The sequence below is a fragment of the Dreissena polymorpha genome, chromosome 3, assembly GCF_020536995.1.
Source record: "Dreissena polymorpha isolate Duluth1 chromosome 3, UMN_Dpol_1.0, whole genome shotgun sequence".
Lineage (NCBI taxonomy): Eukaryota > Metazoa > Mollusca > Bivalvia > Myida > Dreissenidae > Dreissena > Dreissena polymorpha.
The window spans coordinates 116,532,411-116,552,217 of record NC_068357.1 but is presented as its reverse complement, the minus strand read 5'-3'; the positions used below and the strand labels follow the sequence as shown (position 1 = coordinate 116,552,217).

Here is a 19,807-nt window from a genome sequence, read left to right as displayed (position 1 = left end):
ACAAAATAAACAGAAAAATTCTTCCAAATGATTCTACTTTTCTGTGATTGTCTCGCCTGTTAAACATGTTTTATCAACTTAAAGTTAACTTGTTTTATCGTATTGTTTACGCCACTGTGACTTTGTTTCCAGCCTTAACGACAACACGTAACATAACAAATATAATATAATCTGCGGATGCAATTGTCTTTTTACGCCAACAAGTAGATCATACAAATTAAAATCCGATGTTATTCATGTAAGCATGCCTGGGATCTGAACATGTCATAACAACTGACATGGTATCAATTACTTCCTTGTATTACAAATGGTCTTTTAAGCTGGTAGTGAATACCCCAACGTCAATAAAACCACCTTGATGTGTGCATAATAGTATGATTACTGTAACAAAGAAATCAACAGATGAGTATTTAAATGGTCACACCTCAGGTCAAGAATGTATGTATTTTCAAGTAATTTCGTGGAAAAAACCGTATTACTCACTCCAAAGGATGCACTGAATTTCCGCCTCTTAAATCGCCGGTGCAGATATTTGAATATATGTGTCAATAACAATTACATACAAATACATCAGCGGATGAAAGCGCTACAAATTCAAATACGAGAACAACACCCAACTACGAAACAATATAAAACAAGATAGGTAAAGCCACGAAACATGTCATTGAAACATCGTAATTTACGCACATGCACACATATATGGATAAACAAACACGTATTTTCCCTCTGGACTTATCAATGAATGCTCTCTCCGCCAACAGTGGGTACTTGGTAGTATGGTATCCCAAACAAATGCTACGAAAGCGGAAAGTCTTATGCAAGCCGCATTTGCAATTGCAAGTGCCATTTAACCCATGTTTTCGCTTCATGTCTCAAATAATGTTTTTGGGATACAACCACGTAACGAATTGAGGATCTCACCTACGGACCGGGATCTACGTTAGGCACAAAAACAAGATTTTGGGTTGAAGGTTAGGCACTTATTTACGATTATGCACTTTTGAATTATTGCCAACCGTTAAAAACATAACCCTGCAAATAAAAAAATAATAATATGGAACATATTGTTGTCTGTTTAAAAACCGAACAGTATTTATATCCACGAACATGAGCAATTGAGCAAAAGTTTCGTTTTATACAGAAAAAGCATACATACCATTTTTTTTATTAACTTCGCATTGGCATAAAAAAACTAAGCATTTATTTAAAAAGCAATCGTGATGATTGTAAACCATTGAATAATTATAAAGGGGGCGCTATGATGGTGTTGCGCATCCTCTAAAACCTTTTTGCTTATTGGGCAGAAGTCTAACAATGCTCGAACAATTGATACAATTACAAGTTTTGCTGATTGTGTGTAACAAATACTTACACGTTCCTGTGTATTTGTTATACGATTTGAATGAACAGATTATTTACATGTACAGCTGACATCACGAAAGGTCACGTCAGTTTTGGTGGCTTTTTCAACTAGAAACTACGTAATCAAACAATAAGTGCAACGACTTAAATAAATTGTGCTTAATTGTGTAGTGGTTATGCGTAAATGGTGTGTAATCAAAGCTTTCAAATTGACTATGGTGTAAAATTATGACATACATGAGCAAAACATAACTTGTTTTCTGAGTTGAATATAAACACGTTGGTCATACACAAAAAGTGTACAAACAGCGTTTTTTTTCTTGTCATGACAAATTCATGTCATCTGGAACACGTTCGATATCACGCGCTGTAAAACTGGCAATTTTCAAAAACATTGACATTTTAAAGACAAAATTATGCAATTTATTTTTAAATGCAAAATAACACTTCTTTCTATGATACTATACAACACCTCGCCTATCGATCATCATAGGTCGAAATCAGAAAAAATTGAACTTTAATAACATGTTTTATCGATAATTTAGCAAAAATGTGTATCAAGATAAAAGATATTTAAGTACTGCATCAAAAACAAATCCTTGCTTTTTTTTAAGCTGGCACATCATCATCCATTGTTATTTCATAATTTTAATGGAAAACCTAATTGTTACAGTATTAAGCCAAACTCTATAACCCTGAAAAACACATCAAAGAAACAAGACTTATATCCAAAATCCCAAAAGTATTGTTCATTTCTACCGTGAAGCTTAATGAGGTCGTTGAGTGCATACAAGCTTTGATGTACATTTGTAGTTGAGTGCATACAAGCTTTGATGTACATTTGTAACATATATTTGCTTTAAAAAGGTCTTTCCGTTTGTGGGTGGACTTATTTTTAATTAAAATGAATTATTGAATGCAAGACATTCTGTATCAGTTTGATTTGTGTCAGCCGTACCATCCCAGTAGAACCATACCATGTGACAAAGACTGCGTGTAGTTCGGAATGCTTTGTGCATTCATTGCTGTGATCATTAAACCATACGGTTGGATAAGCAATATACTTTTACAACGGATGTCATCACATGAGCTTATTGTCGGTCATTGCATCACACGTTTTAGAACTTTTTAATGTGACATGATGTAGTTAGTTTTTGTGTTATTCTATGTTGTACATTGTAAGCGTTAAAATTCTCATTTTGTCAACATGCAACATGAAACGATATCGACAAGTTATACCTCACAACAGAAACGTTCGTGGTTTAACATTTCATTTCGTAGAAGTAGAATGGTATTTCCGTTTGATGATGAACTCCAGATTATAAACAACAGTCACTCAAGATGTGTGTAACAATTATTCGACGTGCGTTTATTTAGCGATTTATACAGTGTACGAGATAAATCTCCATACTCACTGTATGGGTATGTTTATTCAACTGAAAAAGAATTGATCACACCGAAAATTACTGAACACGGTTGTTTACGATTGGATTTTAATGAATAATCTTGTTTATTTTTGTAATAATCGGTGTGCCAATTCAGTGGAGATTCCTTTATCATTCAAAAGTGAACGATCACGGTAAGTTTTTTTTGGTTGAATGTGAAACATTTTGTGTTTCTGATACAATTTAAGTTGATACATCTAACACAATTGCGCAAAAATCTATCTTATATCAAGTCGATGCATATGAAGTTAAAGCAGTCGTGCCTCAGATTTATTCAAAATAATTTTCTCTTGTATTGCTTTTAAATTTTTAATGTGTAGATTGATTTTTTTACTAACAAGTTTGTATTTGTCATAATTATGGTATAATTGTGAGGTGCGGTGTATCTCTCAATCAGTTCAAATCCAAAGTATTTGCCAATGTAAGTTCCTAGTTTCAAAACCAATGTACTCCTGATGAAGACTAATCGAACGACTTTAAAAAGTCACAATTATATTTGTGCATCATACTGATTGTAATAATGAAGCTGGTACTATAAAAAATATGCCATATTTTAGGCTTATAATTTTGGTATTTTTCATCAAAACAATTGCCTTGGTAAGTCTACCAGGTAAAACTATAAATGCCATGTATACGTTAATCATCTTCATTACGTAATTGTATAAGGTCCGAACGTTTTTTTAAGACATGTGTATTCTATAGAAGACCTGAGCTATTTTCATATTACAAGACCCCCGGGGATAAGTCAACACCGTTATACAGGATGTATGATCCTGAATGTATACATAAAAACTGTGGAATCAATATGGTATACGTTTGTCTGAATCCCTTTAAGTTCGTTGGTCTTTACAAGTATGCGATCTACTGTAAATGTATTTTATTAAAATTAATATCAGTTACCGTACCAGTCATGCTAATGTTTTTATTTGTGTGTTTTTTTAAATGAATGTTTATTAAAGTATTCTTATTCTGTTCAGGAATACAAGACAAGTGAAACTTGTTTTAAACAAAACAATCTTGCGGTATACATGTGGTTATTTTAATAAGAACTTATTTAATGTTGGGAAATCACATTTGCCTTATTTATAATAACGCTTATTTTTTTAATTTTATCATATTAAAATATTTTATCCCACTTTTACAGCGAATTTGGTTGATTAAAGCCATGTTGATTAAATTTCAATTATAATCAACGTATTTGTTTGCAATCTACGAATTTATTCTTAGTGTTTTATCACTATAACCTTCTTATAAAATAAATTTCTGCACGAAATGAGTGAATTCGGATTGTTAAAGCAACTGTCTATATATAAGGGGAACTATCGTCGATATACCCCTTTAACGTTTCTCGTTTATCATGCACCGAAGTATCATGTGGCCTTCAATAACATTAGAATGGGAAACCCGTGGTATGTTTGTCATTAAAAGCATCGCACAAAAAGGATGAAATTAGTATTATTTAAGGGTAACTAAATACTTAAATTATGCATTTTATAAACCTTGTCGAATTAGATAAAGCCATTGTTATGCGTAAATATATTACATAAATATTCACATGCGTGAACAAATGCATACATTTTGAACATCTGGTATACAGTGTCTCTCATGTCGTGTAGTTTTTATTGTAATGTATAGGCAATTGGTAATTGGCCTTAAATAAATGACAATGTCACTTGCCTAAAATAAAATACTGTCTCACTTGTCTAAAATAAAATATCAGCGGGTAGTAAAACGAATATCTCTCTTGATAATATTTGTGGACTTTTATTATTGACATATAGGAATCAATTAGATTCAACATTTTCCTTGTTAAAGCTCAAGGTTAACCAATTGGATGGTTAAAAGAGCAACATCAACTTATGGAAACAAAAATAACACATTTATATCATAAAGAACAAAACAATGTCGCAAATGTGTACATATTTTGTTTATTATGAACAATCATGCGCAACGTGTCATTGTACTTTTTAAACATACAGTTAAACGTCGTCAATTAACATCTCGCCTGGATGACGATCGCTGCACCCACTTAATCACGTGGCCTAGCGTTACGAAAATTCGACAATTTATAACAAAACATGTTCATCAGTGACTGGGTTTTGTGTTATTTATGATATTATGTAAATACTATACGTGTTTAAATAACATAAACTACCTAACGGGTATTTCGGTTCAACACGCTCTCACACAATTGCGCGAGTACCGAAAACCCCCATAACGCTACGCGCAATGGAGGTTTTAGTATTAATGTACACTTCCTCAATGGTATTTATCGATGTTTTTTTTTCTTCGAAAACATTGTTTTCTGTTGTATATTACACGAACAGGTGTCTTTTACACCTAGGATTTCGGTCAATTATATACGCTTTCCCAGGCCCAACGGGGACCGAAATGCCCCCAAGTTTTTACAAACAAGGGATATCCATAATATCAAACATTGTTAATATAGGAAATTAATCCTTCATTATAATCAAACATTGCTTAATATAGGAAATTAATCCTTCATTATAATCAAACATTGCTAAATATAGGAAATTAATCCTTCATTATAATCAAACATTGCTTAATATAGGAAATTAATCCTTCATTATAATCAAACATTGCTTAATATAGGAAATTAATCCTTCATTATAATCAAACATTGCTTAATATAGGAAATTAATCCTTCATTATAATCAAACATTGCTCATGGGAAATGTAAGCGTCATTATAATTAAAATTGCAATAGAAAAAACATTTTGGTCATTTTCTGAAATAAATTTACGTTCTTTTGAAGCTGCCAATTGCAGACGCTCGCGCGTATACCGACATTCTACATGTTGGCACGTGGATTGCTGATATCGGTAATTTATTGCGTCAGTTTCTGCCTTTAAACGGGGATTTCAGTAAGTTTCGCAAAGCGAAATCATGTAACATGTCATAATGGGGATTTCAGTAACTCGACATATTGAAGCTGACTTTCGTATTTGTCAAGATTATGTTTAAATTCGGCTTTGAAAATGGTTTAACTTAAACGCTTCAAAATAATTATTTATGGTACTCTTAATAACATAAGCATAATTGACACCGTTAAACTGTTTATTATTTACCTTTAAATAAACGGAACTCGTTTACAAATAATGTGAACCTCGATATTTAGTTTTTGAGGAAAATGGCGTTGAAACCGATAGCAACCGGCTCCCTGATTTATCGATTGCTGATTGATCGATTGATGTTTCGATATGATTTCGATTTACAGGTAGAGAGATTTAAATAAGCATGCTGATTAAATCGTGCGGGAAGGTACACACTGTGACTGTTGTGAGAATGGGCTTATATGTACCGTGTTAATTAATAAATTAATATTTCTCCAAAACAATTCTTTCAGTATGTTGTTTTCACAAAGCGTTAACTTGACTCTTTGTCTGTTTATGCGTTTATATAACCATTTAAATCAAGATCTTATATTTGTGATTGGTTTTTAATCTTAATTCTTTCTTTAAACGAATATATTTCGTATTCAGCGTAAAACAAGTTGTATCATTGTACGCCAAAAAGAAGGTCATCTTAATAAAAATGCGATGGAATTTTGTAATCATTCCTGTGATCTGAACATGTGATAACAACTGACATGGTATCAATTACTTCCTTGTATTAAACATGACTCTATCACAGGTAGCTAATATCCAGAAGTAAATAAAACCACCTTGATTATCTATGTATAATTATAGGATAACTGTTCAACAGAAATCGTTAGATACTTATTTGAATTGCAACACCTCATGTAAGCCTGTCAGTGTTTTCAAGTTTTTATTTCAAGCGAAATAAAGTCTTACTCCAAAAGATGCACTGAAAATTCGGCGTCTTAAATCGTGGGTGCAGATATTTGAATAGATATGTCAATACCAATTACACCCAAATAAATCAGCGGATGAAAGCGCTTATTTGTGCACATGATGCATTGCAACAAGTACAAGTACGAAAACAACTCCTAAACAATCAAAGCACCGTAGGTATTGAAGTTGTTCGCTATTGAATAATTTAAGACGCAACTCATTTTTCAAAATAAATCGCAAGTTTGAAATGAAAACAAGCCATTCACATCGATAAAGTGTGTGTCTTAACGAACGGGTCGAGATGTGTGTGCACTTTTTATCATACTTTATATTTTATAGAGATAACTTAGACACAAGAATAACAACATGGCCCTTTTTTGACGTTCTGAAAGCATAGAAAGTATGATGAAAATGATAATGAGAACTGATTATAAAGGTAATTTGCAACAACCATAATATTAAATAAATATTGTTGGAATCTCGAATACCTAATGCACTAAGAATATAATTTCTTGATGGAAATTCCATGTACAATACTTTTTGATTTTGACACCATATACAAATTAAAAATATACAATAAGATGATTGATGAAAATAAATAAAAATAAATATGCGAGCAATACTTTTTACTCACGAATTAGGTAGTAATAAAGACAGCCCTGTTGACGCGTCCCTTGTTGTTTATGCATTACTTGCTACCCAAGCAGTTCACACGGTGTCAATAACTCTGACCTATACATTGATATGGAGCACTCATGCGCTTTGTCGGCATTGCTGTTTTACCTAGCTTTTCGCCTTTAATGATTTTTACATAATGCCAGCTGACACGCATGAATATACTCGAATATTTCATAGGCTGATTCGAGATAAAACCTGTGAACTTTGGCTAAATCACTGTTCTGTTCTGTCTTTGCTCTATGCAAAGGATGTAGCACTGGTCAGTGCAAGGAATTACGGACTACTCTCTGTATGTTCAAACGACAAACATTGTGGCCCACTTACATTGCGCATTAAAATCCATCTCGCAGAATTTCAGGGTCAGTAATCGTTCACTAAATCGTCCGGGAAATATATAATTGACTATCAATAAACACAGTTTTGCTTTGAAGATGAGAAAACAAACATTACCGAAAAAGTATAATGTCACGAAGAGGAAAATCGTTTAATTATTTAACCACAAATGTTTGCCGAACTCGGTAAGCACGTCTGGAAATCGGTTCTGAACGCCTGGATAGGCTTCCCTTATTTATAGGTTTGCTATTTTGAATTCAATTTTGTATCGAAAAGCATTGTGCTAAAATGTGCCATTTACAATTCGCAATGAGATTTTTAATGACCCTCGTCAGGCAAAAATGGGTCTTATTTCATATGCGCCCATCATATATATATATATATATATATATATATATAGCCCACTCAACCTGCGCATCACTCAGTCTGGAGATACATAATGCGACCATAACACATTGAGTGATGTTATAGCGAACAGCATCGCCTCTGACCATACTGCGCAAATGCACAGGTTGAGCTTAAGATAAGCTGGCCGAAATGCATAAGACCCATTTTCGCATGACACGGCTATGAAAGTGTGATTTAAATGTTTCAAAAGAAAACGTCGAAAACTGCGTGAAATCAAATATTAACATACGATATATTTCGATGGTGAAAAAATACACTCATAATAAGGCATGTGAGGACACATTTGATGTGCACTCCCGTAGTATGATTTAAATCTACTTACACTAATGTGTGGTTTGAAAATGATAACACACATTTCATGCGGTGAATATGCGACTAACAAGTGAAAAAACACAACAGTTAAACATTTGTTTTCAATTTAATTATTTAGAAACGTGAATTTCAAACTTTATTTAAAAAGTAAGCATTTGCGCCGACTACCATTCGAAGAGATATTTCTTGTTATATTTAATTGATTTTTATATTCGGCTTTAGCGATTATAAAGCATTGTTATTGTTGTCTATAAGATACCTTTAGTAATTGGTGAACTCATGTTCAACGTTTTATACATGGAGAACTGTGAATTTAAACAAATTTTACCTTCTTCTATTGCGTTGTTAGTACCCGTGACTACTAAAGATCGCCGCTATCTGTTAAGAAAAAAAGAACGTGTCCCAGACCTATCAGATTTAACCGCGCTATAGTAGCATGCACTACAAACGAGGTCACGGAACATCCCATATACTTGTTTAGCAGCTAATATTTACCCGCATCTATTAATAGACTCTGACTATGAATGACCTGTTCTGAGCAAAAATACTACGTCATTAAGACGCAGCAGATAATGGACTATTTTAATCATTCATAAACATGCTCTTCCGCGACAGGTATAATTGACATTGATTTTGATTTGATATTGATTTTTTAGCTCGGGTGTTTTCGGAGAAAATCTGAGGTATTGTCATAGCCAGCTCGTCGTCTGCCGCCCGCCGTCCGCCGTGATAAAACCTTAACATTGGCTCTAAAATCAAAGTGCTTCCACCTACAACGTTGAAACTTCATATGTAGATGCACCTTGAGGAGTTCTACACGCCACACCCATTTTTGGGTCACTAGGTCAAAGGTCAAGGTCACTGTGACCTCTAAAAAAATAAAATAATAATAATTCTGACAAGCTTTCGTTTATTCAAAACTGCATCCGCAGCCGAGCGTTGGCACCCGTTATGCGGTGCTCTCGTTAAATATACGCTTCGTTTAAAATATATCATTTAACTCGATATTCACATAATGTTTCCAGTTGTTAATGAATATAGTTTAAGAACTCAAACCTATTGCATGAATTATACAACCCATTTCTCGCGCAGATGCGGCAGGTACGGCAGTTATCAGTTTTATCGTAGTAAAGAGCGAACTGACAAAAAATGGTTGGTACTAACATTAGAGTTTCGCAAGCGAACAACTATATAACAAGAAAGGTCCACCCACGAAACTTGTCATTGAAACATCGTTACGGTACCTAACGCACATGCACACGTATACAGATAAACAAACACGTACATTCCCTTTTAGCAATGAATGTCCTTGCTGCCTACACTGGGTACGTGGTAGTTTTATACCCTCAAACAAATGCTACGAAAGCGAAAGTCTTGTTCAAGCCGATACTTTTTATCCCCACGTTTTTCGGAGAAAAAGTGGGGATATTGTATTGATATGCGTCCGTCGGTCCTAGCCACCTGCTCCTCATACACTATTAGCACTAGAACCTTGAAACTTACATACATGGTAGCTATGAGCATATGTGCAACGGTCACACTGACGGAATTTTGACCTGACCCCTGGGTCAAAAGCTATGGGGGTTGGGGCGGGGCCGGGTCAGAGATTTTCACTCATTTTTTATGTTATTTAACATTAACTTCTTCATTTCTGCACCGATTTACTTCAAATTGATACTGAGCCTCTCTTATGACACTAAGGTCAATCTCAACTATGCATGGCCTCAAAACCAACCATGGGGCGCCCCGGCCACATAGGCCACGCCCACCCAAAATTGCCTTTTACTATAATTTCTTCATTTCTACACCGATTCACTTCAAATTGATACTGAACCTCTCTTCTGAACATACAGTCAATCTCAGCTATGCATGACCCTATTACCAACACTAGGGCGCCCCGCCCACATAGGCCAAGCCCACCCAAAATTGCCTTTCACTATAATATCTTCATTTCTACACCGATTCACTTCAAATTGATACTGAACATCTCTTATGACAATACAGTTAATTCCAACTATGCATGGCCCTATTACCAACCCTGGGGCGCCCCGCCCACATAGACCACGCCCACCCAAAATTGCTTTTTACTATAATTTCTTCATTTCTACACCGATTCACTTCAATTTGATACTGAACCTCTTTTGTTGCCGGTGGGTTTCCGTGAGGTTCTATCGTGGAGGATAAACTCGTTTGGCTGTAATATATTTATTAATGGTAATAAATATCATTAATATACAACAAAGAGATGTATACTCTTTGAATGTAAAGAATCGAATCTATATAAATATAGCAATACACAAATACAAGTAATGCATGATCCGACGGTGATCCTTAAAATACAAACAATACTAACAATACACACAATACAAAATACAATTTAACAACGAAACATTGTGAAAATACTAAAACATAGTTACCTGTAATATATTTATTAATGGTAATAAATATCATTAATATACAACAAAGAGATGTATACTCTTTGAATGTAAAGAATCGAATCTATATAAATATAGCAATACACAAATACAAGTAATGCATGATCCGACGGTGATCCTTAAAATACAAACAATACTAACAATACACACAATACAAAATACAATTTAACAACGAAACATTGTGAAAATACTAAAACATAGTTACCTGTAATATATTTATTAATATTTATTTGGTAATAAATATCATTAATATACAACAAAGAGATGTATACTCTTTGAATGTAAAGAATCGAATGACTTTAGCAATCATACGATTCACGAGATCGACATTAAACATATCAGTGCACGGGAAAAGGGATGAGTGATCTGAGTATTAGACAAATTATAAACGTGCAACTGTATGGATAAGATGAGCTGAACTTATCTAACCTAGAGCAAAAGGACCTTAACGAATAAATCGAATACTAGTAAACAACTAATCAACGAGTACAATAAGTATTAAAATAACTACCGTTATGAACTCATAGACAAGTCGTGATTTACATTTAAAGTAAACGATATTTAGAAATTGGTACAACAATAAAACAACACAACACAATATAGTTTTAAATTTAATATTAAATACGATCTGTAACATATTACCGTCCTCCGATTTTGATGTCGTCCTCGACATATGCTTCAATTAAATTCGAAACAAAACTCGCGCAATTATCAGTAATACATTATGAACGCGTGAAATCGTCTAAGGAGGATCTCTAACATTTGGAACGTCGAAAAACGCAACTCCGATCATATTAAAAACAGACAACTGTAGACAATAAGGCATATTTAATGTGTAATTATAGCACACACATAATATACACTAGCATACTTAATAATGAATAAAACATCATGAAGATACTCCTTGTAATTTATTTAAAATAAATAAATATGTATAACATATTTTCACGATTTAATGGAGATAATAGACTTTTACACTAGGTAATCTCCAGTGCGCATCCACGCTGGGGTTGTTGTTGCGCGCTTTGTTTTGCGCGGTAACAACCCTGGTTCTCCAGGCTTCCGCTTGTGTGGTGGAACGTACACCGACTTCGATCGACCATTACACCTCAACGTACTGCGTGCTAACGACTGGTCCGAACGCGATCGATCGGATTCTGCATTTGAAGTTTCGTGCGTGTTTGTCGTCTCCGATTCGGATGTAGACTCCGATTCAGATGTAGACGTTACGTCTAGCGGCAGTTGGCGGATTGGTAATAATTGGTTCCGGTGAACTGTCTTGATGATATTCGTATCACTTTCGTGCTGGATCCGGAACACCGGAATCGACGGGTCAGGTTGGCCGATCACAGTATATGCATGTTCTGCCCATATATCGACGATTTTATGAGTTCCTTTTAACCCGTAATTGCGAAGTAAAACTCTGTCGCCCACGTGAATAACAGTTTCTCGTACTTTTCTATCATACTGTTGTTTTGCTTTCTTTCCACGTTCTTGCGATACACGGCTTGCTGTTTTGTAAGCATCCCCTAAGTGTTGTTTGAGCTCTTTAACGTATGTTGACGGTGCTGAGCCTCCAACACCCTGTCGTTTCAAACCCAGTACTGCATCGATCGCAAGTCGAGGGGCGCGTCCAAACATTAACTCATATGGTGAGTAGCCAGTGCACTCATTCCGAGTCACGTTATACGCATGTACCAGTGCTGGTACTGCAGATTTCCAGTCTGCTTTTTTTTCATTGTCCAGGGTGCGCAACATCTGTAACAGTGTACCGTTGAATCGTTCGCACTGACCATTGCCCTGCGGATGGTAAGCAGTCGTGCGCGTTTTCTTTATACCTGTTATCACACAAAGCGTTCTGATCACGCGCGACATAAAGTTCTGACCGCGATCGCTGTGCAATTTCTCAGGAAACCCGTAATGTACGAAATAGTTGTCGAACAGAGCTTTTGCCGTGGTGCGAGCTGTTTGATTCCTTGTTGGAATAGCTTGAGCATATCTCGTCTCGTAAAATGATCCGTGATTACGAGAATATTCTCATAACCTCCCTTTGATGCTTCTAGTGAAAGAAAGTCAATACACACAAGTTGCATAGGTGCCGTTGAGGTTATATTTACTAGACCCGTGGCAAAAGTAGGGGCAGTTTTACTCCGAATACATCTGTCGCATTCTCGTATCCATTTCGTTATGTCACTTGACATTCCAGGCCAATAAAATCTTTCGCTGAATAGAGATATTGTCCTATCTCGACCCTGGTGTCCCATATCATCATGCAATGCTTTAAAAACATGCAATCTGGCCGATTCTGGCAAAACAACCTGTTGTACGGTTTGTTCATGTAACGTTGTTTTATGCATTAGAATCCCGTTATCAATGTATAGATGCTTCAGCACGCGCACATACTTTTTAACTTTCGGCGGAAGTTGACGGACGTTACTCTGATTAGGTCGCCAGTTCAGAACAATAAGTGTCTTGACCTGAGAAATTGTTGGATCAGCATTTTGACCGTTTATCCAGTCATCGGATTTTAGAACTTCCGGTGAGTTGCAGGCTTCATTTATTTTGGTCTGATCGACAACAGGACTTGAATTCATAGGGGTTGAATGCGTGACCAGGACAGCTTGTACCACGTCCTGATCTAGCCTCGAAAGTGCATCGGCCTCAACATTCAACTTTCCCGACCGGTAGTGTATTTTGAAGTCATAGTTCGCTAGTGCGGCGACCCATCTATGGCCACATGCATCTAGTTTGGCTGAGCTTTGCACAAATGTTAGTGGATTATTGTCCGTTTAGACATCAAATGGGATACCATACAGGTAATCATGAAATTTATCTGTGATTGCCCATTTGAGAGCAAGAAACTCCAGCTTACTTGCATGATAATTCTTTTCCGATGTCTTCAGACTGCGGCTCGAAAAAGCAACCACTCTGTCCACGCCGTCGTGTTCTTGATACAACACTGCACCAAGACCGTGCGACGATGCGTCCGTATGCAACTTAAACGGTTTCGAATAGTCGGCAAACGCCAGAACTGGGGCTGTTGACAATTTCTGAACAAGAGTGTCGAAAGCAAGCTGTTGTGCCTCACCCCATGTAAACTTTTTCTTCATAATTGACTGGTTTCCGGATGTGCCGATCAGCAGGTCGTTGATGGGCCGGGCTATCTGGGAAAAGTTTTTAAGAAACTTTCGATAATAACCGGCGAATCCTAAAAAACTTCGAACCTCTTTGATAGATGTCGGTACTTTCCATTTAAGTATCGCTTCGATCTTACTTGGGTCGGTTTTGATACCGTCTTTTGAGACCATATGACCTAGATAAATCACTTCCGGTTTCATAAATTCACACTTGGAGGCTTTTAGTTTGAGCTTATGGTCTTTTAAACGTTGTAAAACTGCTTTAAGTCTTTGAACAGCCTCTGAAAAATCATGACTGAAAACAATGATGTCATCAAGGTATATGAGGCATTCTTTTAGGTTTAATTCGCCCATACAACGCTCCATTAATCGTTGGAATGTAGCCGGGGCATTGCAGAGGCCGAATGGCATCCGGTTACACTGAAAGAAGCCTAAACTTCCTACTTGGAAAGCGGTTTTTTCTTTGTCTTCTTCCGCCATCTCTACTTGCCAGTACCCCGCCTTCAAGCCAAGTTTAGTGAAGTAACGGGAACCGGAAAGGAGGTGAATGGTGTCGTCAATGCGGGGAATGGCATACGCATCCTTGTGGGTACGGCTATTCAGCTTCCTGTAATCAATGCAGAAGCGTATAGTTCCGTCTTTCTTCCGGACAATGACCACGTTGGATGAGTAAGGGCTGGATGATGGCTGAATAGCGCCGATGTCCAACATTTCCTGCACATGCTCACGAACCTCATTTATGAGTCCAGGCGGTACGCGCCTGTAAGGTTCTTTAAATGGTTCGTTATCACTTAGCCGTATATTGTGGCGAACGAGATCGGTATTACCCAGATCTAACGGCCCTGACGAAAAAACATCCCTCATTTCAAACAACATGGATTTGAGTTGCTCTTGTTGTTCCGGTTCTAAATGATAAATATCAATTTTCAGACTTTCGCAGAACCTATCTCTATCTTTCTTGTTTGTTTGTTGTGGTGCACACTTCGCGTTTAATGGTGTCTCTGCGGTATCTGGTGTCAATGAGCGCAGTACCTTTGCAGGTTGCAATTCACAGAGGACGGTTTTAGGGACAATTTTAATGGGTTTGGCTGACAAGTTGAAAATGCGCACCGGAACTCTGGCAGTGTTTCCTCGGCTGTCAAGGCGGACAACACGTGGGCAGACACCAATTCGACTTGACGCCTTCTCTGATGGCTCAGTAACAGCGGCCGAATCCTGTGTTGATTTTCGAACGAAACCGGATATTGTCATAGTTTCGTACGGTGGTAGTTCTACAGTGGATCTGTTCGTAGAAACCACCAAGCCTATGTTCGTCGCCAGAGACGCAGCCATTAAAGCTGCTTTCCATTCCTCAGATAAGTTTTCTAATGGCAGTGAGTGAAGGTGTCGTATCACATTGGTACCAATGATAACGGGTACATTGATATTGTACTCCGTATTGGGCACTACCAAAACAGGTACGTCAAAGGTTTCTTCACTTATGTTTGGAACTGATATGGCTGCTTCGATGTATCCCATATACACAAGTTCGGTTCCGTTAGCTCCTGTAATTGACAGCTGTAAATCTTCTAAGCTATAGAGAAATGGCTTTGGGTCCATTTGTTCATAACAGTTTTGACTAATAGTCGTTACCATGGCTCCACTGTCAATCAAAGCCCGTGTTCGTAAGCCATTAATACAAATATCGGATTCGTTGGAACAACCGATAAGCCTCTTAAATAAATTGCATTTTCGTGGTTTGGGGTCATAACTGGAAACGTCGTCTATTCGACCCTCAATGGCGACGTTTGTTAGTTTAAATGTTCCTTTGATGCTGGTTGATTCGTCATCAATTTATCGGGGTTTGCAGTATGATCATTATTTCGGTTATTCTGATAATAATTGGGGCGTCTCCTGTATCCACCTCTCTGAAACCCTCTCTGTCGGTATTCACCTGTGGTATTTGCAGCTCTATCATTGCCAATCTGCCGACCTGTATGTCCTTCCTTTCTCAAGTCTTCCAACTTTCGATCGAGACTCTCAATTTTCTTCATTAGCTGTTGCAGTAATTCGTTACTTTGACATGCATCTGTCTCAACAGCAAGCTGACTCACTTTCCCTATCTTATGTTTGGTATCCTTGTCCTTTAATAGCTTCACCTCGAATTCCTCTTCGCGTACCTTATTTCGTAGTTCCTCATATGGGACATTATTTTCGAAGTGAACCCTGGTGGCATTTCTCAATTCTTCGCTCTTGAGGCCTCTCCAAAACCTTTTCTTTAGCATGGACCGCCTCTCTTCGTCATCAATTTTGGTCTTTCTAGTTACTTGAAGGAGCATTTCTTCGAGTCGTAAACCCCACTGTGTAACGGACTCGCCAATTTCCTGTTCTGCACTGAGGAAACGGGATAGTAATGTGTCGGTACTGGCGACATTTCCGAAATTGTCTTCAAGTTCGGTCAGGATTTCATCAACCGTTGCATCAGCACGCATATGAAGCATCTTTTTCTTTGCTTGCCCTTTAAGTGCTCTGCGAAGGCCTTGTTTGACAACGTGGTCCGCATATATAACTTTCACACTGTCTACCTCTAATTTGAAATCCTCGAATGACGATTCGCTCCTTGGTACTGGTACCTCTCCTGAAAATGACGAGATGTTCAATTTAATTTCTGTGGCATCTCTCATGCCGTCCTTTTGAATTAGCGTTTTGCCGTATCGTAAAACGTCAGCATCTGGTAATCTTGGTTCTAATGCTGCTTTTTCTTTTTGAAGAGTGTCGATCTTACGCTGAAGTTGGTCAATCTTCTCTTTACTGCTATGTTCAAGCACAGACGCCTTGCCCACTGTCTCATTTTTCCAGTAACCGTCCGATGTACGATTCTCTCGCATCTCAAGTTTGCATTCTATCTTTTGCATCCTCTCAGATAATGAGATTTCCATACCTCTTAGCTTCATTTCTTGAGATAATAATCGCTCTTCTCTGCTCTCAAAACTATGTTTCATGTATCGTTCCTTTTCTGTAAGTCAAACTCTTTCCGTTTCCAATATTCATACATATGCTCTTCTCTTTCCCGATGTTTGCTTTCGCGATCCTCTAGCTCCAGAAGCCGCCGTCGTAATTCTAATTCCCGTTCTGTGTGTACATTTTCTTCCCTGTTACGGATAAGGTGTGCGTGTCGTCCGTATATGCTGTCTGTTTCCGTCTCCTGTTGTTGTGCAGACTTGTTCTGTTCAAACGTCTTGGTTTGCGTTTGTTCGGTGTCATCAACGTACTCATCAACTGTTACGAGGTCACCGACATTTGATCCAAGTCTAATAATTCTTTCCCGTAGTTCCATACGTGCTTCTTCTAGAAATCTGTCCAAATCTTCAAGATTCTCTCCCTCGTGTAATGGAACATAAGACGAAACACGTTGTTGTCTGGTACTACTCGTAATTCGCTCCTGTGTTCGTAATGGGAACTCACATGCATGGACCGATTCATTCAGGCGAGTACGATTCCTCTCCTGGATATATTGTCTACCGTGCCTTATTTCTTCCATCTCTTTTTCTATTTTTCTCCTCTGCAATCTCTCCTCTCTTTCACTCACATTTCTAAACTGTTCTAAACTCATCGTGCTAGCCTAACCTGTCTACTATATATACTGAATACTTATATCTATGTACTTATGTAGAGGCCTCTTTATACTAATCAACAACTAGCACTACTATCAATAAATACTATTCTTTTAAGACAACACTATCTCCTTAAAGCACTATATTATCACAGCAACCTCACGATCACCTCACGTTTCGTATGAAGTTGGTTGCAACATGAAAAAATACTTTTTTCAAACATTCAAATGATGCAGTATAATTAATCCACTGCCCTTGCTCGTAATCTACACTCATTATCTCCCCTGAATTGACCAGTCGCCAACTCCGCCCACATTTTGTCGATCAGCCAATCAGATATCGATTTTTCACACACCCCTCAGCAACGCTTATCTGGCCGCCATTTTGTCCGACAAACAAAGCGTGTTGTACATATGGAATGGACGTAATTTTTAAGAGTTTACACAGATTTTATATCAAATGCATGATCATTACTGTTCGATCATTATTCAAAATTGTAGGTGCTATACATACTTTATAAAAGGTTATTATTTTATCTTTATTTCTTGAACATATGAACGAGTAATGAGAAAACAAACACAATAAATAGTTTAACCACACCAGGTGTGTGTTCTATAAAACGTGTTATACCGTTTGATGCACAATATTATTAAGCAGTTCGGGCAACATAATAATTGCCACACGTGCTTATTAATCTCAGCGTAATTGTCGATGATTAATAAGTAACAGTATGTTGCGTGGATCTCAGAATGAAGGAACATTAAGGCATTGTTAGGTACTGTACACAAGAAAAGAAAACTATTTAATGACTTAAATGATTTCCAATTATATATTTATTTTCTGCGGATCATAAACAAGGGAAATCATTATAAATTGTTAACTTAAATATTGTTTTAACTAAAGAAAAAACAACAAAAAGGTGATTTCAACGCGGCTTAGCCAGCTTAAAGCGACTTCAAGTGTAAAATGTACGGCTTATAATACAACAACAACATTTCTAATACAACATATATTGATACGGGGAGAAATGTGAACATTGCAATTAACATATAAGGGCCATCTTGTTATAAATAAGCAAATGCATAATATGCTAAATGTATTCAATTCGAATGTTCGTGAACAGCACCGTAATACCAACATTTCATTTTTTGATAGTGAAATGTAACAGGTTCGCATTAAACATAAATGAAATAAAATGCATATTAGACTATCTGTTAATGAAACCACGAAATTAGGCATGTATTAAATTATGGTTACAATCAAAATTTAATTTATATCCAAATAAAAAAAATCGGTGTCTTTTTAAAAATAACACAATAAAACAAAGATCTAAACATTTTAAAAAAACAAAAAACCCATCATGATATGGATATGTCATTTGCATTTAATAAAAATATTTTCAAAATTATATATGAATAGCCACCGGGTTCACTGTCAGACGGTTGAATACAAGTTCAAAATCAATATGAAATAAATGCTCATTTTAACAACGGATTTTTCATCACCTCCCTATATGATATGTATAAGAAACGTTTCTGATAGTCAGTCTGCTGTTAACTCATTTATTTTGATTACGCCATTTCTCTCTAAAGTGTTTATGATTGTATTAACGTTTTACAAAGCAGTTTAGGTTAGTGTGCGGCTTTAATAATTTATTTTATAGAAAAGAGCATAATACATCATTACAAATATAGAATTTCCCTCACGTAATCCGCTATAATTGCGATCTGCTTGTCGGAGTTTTCTAATCACTAGACCACGTGACTATGTGGGCGGAGCGATCGATAATTTGGCGACTGGTCAATTGCACTTCCGTTCGCCAGCTTTGAGAAACACTGATTTATTTTATTTTATTTTCTTACGCACTCAGTTTGCTAAATTTTTTTCAATTTATTTGTAATGTGGTCAATTTATTTCAATTTATTTGGAAATTTCCAAAGTTAATTTTACGTGCCGGTATCCTGAATCGAACTCACTTCTCCCGCGAGATAGTCTAAAACGCTCTCAACCGCGCTAATGTCGCTACATATATAAGCGAGCGAAATTAACGATTTTATAGTGCGATACGCGCGTCACTCTCGCGTGCAAAATGCGGAAAATCACGACGAATTACCAATGTGTATAATACAAATACAGCGTATTATACACGTAATGCATTACAATGCATGGTTTCATGTACAATTTTGGTATAAGAATATTTGGTAAATATTTCTGTCGATGCTATAACGTCCACAGAAATATGAAATACTTGTTTACAATACTTAAAATCAAACCCGATACTGTGACTAT

At 36.6% G+C, this 19,807-nt stretch overlaps 1 protein-coding gene across 1 annotated transcript in view; it reads left to right on the top strand.

Moving 5' to 3' along the window:
* The window catches only part of LOC127871138 (uncharacterized), an 85,303-nt gene that overhangs the window by 14,991 nt on the left and 50,505 nt on the right, over nt 1–19,807 (top strand). The window lies entirely within an intron of this gene.